A 3,022-nucleotide genomic window follows, 5' to 3' on the forward strand; every position below is an offset into this window, starting at 1 on the left:
TATATATATATAAGAAAATCAAATTCTATATCAATCATCTCAACCAAAAAAATCTCAATCCTCTAAACTGCATAAATTTGCTCAGAAAAAAAAAACAGTTTCAAAAAAATTCAAAAATCAAAATTTTCAAGATAAACCCAATAAGCTTAAATACATAAATTTTCTTCGGAAATACATGAAAATCCAATTATATAAATTCAAATTCTGATTAAAAAAAACAATTAAAACTTCCATATTTATTCTTTTTTACCTCACAAGAAGCAAAAACCTGATCTTGGTCTCTGTATCCTTCTACTGATCTCCAATTACACAGAACAGGAGAGACTTCTCAACGAGATAGATATTTCGAACGTTTCAATTTTGACTTTTTGCCTCTATTTTTTTAAAGTCAAAATAGGGTTTTAGATTTTGGGTTAAAAAAGTTATTAACAGTTCTATTTGGGATTTGGATTTCAATTGGGGAAGGCACGTAGGACTTGTTGTCTCAACCAATAAGAGACTCCCACGTCAACTTCTCACTATAAATGCCATTTATTTAAGTGATATTCATGTAACCATTATTAAACGTCGAAGGGTCATTTGGTACATGGATAAACAAAAATAATCAATTTAATACCGTCTTTGTATGGGGTCGAATTCTGCCCACTATGGTTGCAACGACCGCGCCGCGTAACAGTTGGTAACTAAGCAATAGCCGAAGTAGAGGGGACGATCTAAGAATGTCAGAGCGAAAGCGTGTCCTTAGATCTCGTCGTCTCCTCTAAAGCACGTGACCTATCCCTGTATTATTTTATTATTTTTGAGGGGGTTCTCTTCTTATATAAAGGAGAATCTCAATGTTGTAAAGGGGGAGATCTTTTCAATAATAAGCTATCTTTTCTTTCTATTTCTCTCTCTCTCTCAACAAGCTTTCTCTTACTCTCTCTCGAATATCCAAGTTGTTGAAACAATCACAAGCATAATATATATTTCTAGGTCTAATTATATTCGATTACGATTTACCTTCGATTCATTTTGATTGTTTTTGCTTACAAAGTAATTATTATCTTTTGAGCCAAACAATTTGGCGCCGTCTGTGGGAGTTTCGGCAATCGAAATCATAGTTTGCACCTAGAACATCAAAAATAAACCACCTTCCTTCACACCCTACTGAAATCGAAAAACGACGGAAAATGACGCAAGATTGAAAGCAATAGCAGGCGTCACAACCAACCTCATAGGCCCCCTCAACGAGGCCGGCAGAGAAAACATCTTGAGCACAACACCTGGTAGCACTCAAGAGGGAGGAATCTCACCCTCCCCATCTGAAGATCTGACGATCTTGCAAGAAAAGGGAGCTTCCACGTCTGTAGTCAAAGAAACACCACCCTCGGTGGTCAAGAAGCTACTGAAAGAATGGCTGACGAACACCCTAGGCAGCTTGCTCGAAAAATCGCCCCAAAGCAACATTAAGAACCCGTTGACGACAGACATCGCTACCACCAGTGAACACGATACTGTACGTACAAACAACAACCACACCAATGACCAGACCAGCGATGGCACACTTGCAGCCATCCTTAAAAAAATGGAGGAAATGGAGAATGAAAACAAGGCACTTCGGGATCAGATGAAAGAGCATCAGGAAAGAGTAGACAAAATTTCCGGCGCTCCTAAGTTACTATCAAAGCGCGACGTAGGAAGATTCGTCGAACAACCATACAACGAAGAAGCTGCACCTCACCCGATCCCAAAAACCTTCAAGATGCCACCCTACTTAAGGATATATGACGGGACGACGGACCCCGAAGGCCACCTGATCCACTATGTGACCGCTGTGAAGGGTAACGATCTGTCAAAGGAACAAGTACCATCCGTACTGCTGAAAAAGTTCGGAGAAACGTTGACGGGGGAGTGCTAACATGGTACTCACAGCTGCCAGCCAGAACAATATCAACATTCGAAGAAATGGCGGATAAGTTCTCCACCGCCCATGCAGGAGCAAAGAAAGCAGAGGCCAGGGTCAACGATATCTTCGCCGTCCGACAAACCGCAGGTGAGGGACTCAGGGACTTCCTGGCCAGATTCAACAGAGTAAGGATGAGCCTACCAAACGTATCGGAAGGCATGGCGGTCGCAGCTTTCCAAAACGAGCTGAGCAGAGATGGTTCGAGTGCAACCAAAAAGCTACTAAGCCGACTCATAAAGTATCCTCCCACCACATGGGAGGAGATCCACAACGCCTACTGTGCCGAGGTAGGAGCAGATGAGGATGACCTCAACGGACCAACCCGACGGCTCACGACGATACAGTCAGAAGCAAGGAGGGATCGACACAGCGAGGGCCGGCGGGAATAATCCTCGCGCTTCAACAAAGAAAGGCAACAGCCTTACGTCAGATCCTCGCATCCACCACCGCCTAGACACACAGAAGCACTGCAAGACATGTCGCCCCACTCCGTAATGAAAGAGGTATGCCCCCTTTATTATCCGCCCATAACTTTTGCGTGTCTCCCTCAGAAATAGTGTACGCACTGGAGAAGCTGGGCACCAAGGTACAATGGCCGCAGAAGATGAAATCAGACCCCGCCATGAGGAAGTCAAATGTCCTGTGCGAGTTCCACCAAGAACGAGGGCACAAAACCGAAGATTGCATAGGGCTACGGCAGGAGGTGGTCAGAATGCTGAACCAAGGATACTTGCGGCAATAAGGGAAAGATCAACTTCGCACGAGGGCGGGATCAACCTCAAGGGTCGCCAAAGCTGCCTTCGCCAGCACGCACCATCAACATGATAGTCGAAGGAGGCGACGATTCAGCAATCAACCATGTAAAGTTCACCACTTCGCACAAACTAAAGCGAACAATCGCCCACGAACGGTATGACGACTTCGAAGAGAGTATCACCTTCGATAAGTCAGATGCCGACGGTTTGTCTTTCCCTAATTATGATGCTTTGGTCATAACTTTACGTATCGCTGACACTGATGTTAAAAGAATCATGGTTGATGACGGAAGCGGCGCCTGTATTATCCATCCAAGGG

The 3,022-nt window shown here is 44.0% G+C and overlaps 1 protein-coding gene across 1 annotated transcript in view; it reads right to left on the reverse strand.

Moving 5' to 3' along the window:
* LOC109218953 (signal peptide peptidase-like) overlaps positions 1-430 on the reverse strand; it is a 6,405-nt gene extending 5,975 nt beyond the window's left edge. Inside the window, exon 1 of the mRNA XM_019383350.1 lies at positions 251-430. The gene's annotated coding sequence lies outside the window, so the exon portion shown is untranslated. The remainder of the gene's footprint in view (positions 1-250) is intronic.
* Between the last annotated feature and the right edge of the window lie 2,592 nt (positions 431-3,022).

Source organism: Nicotiana attenuata, unplaced genomic scaffold (genome assembly GCF_001879085.1).
Source record: "Nicotiana attenuata strain UT unplaced genomic scaffold, NIATTr2, whole genome shotgun sequence".
NCBI lineage: Eukaryota > Viridiplantae > Streptophyta > Magnoliopsida > Solanales > Solanaceae > Nicotiana > Nicotiana attenuata.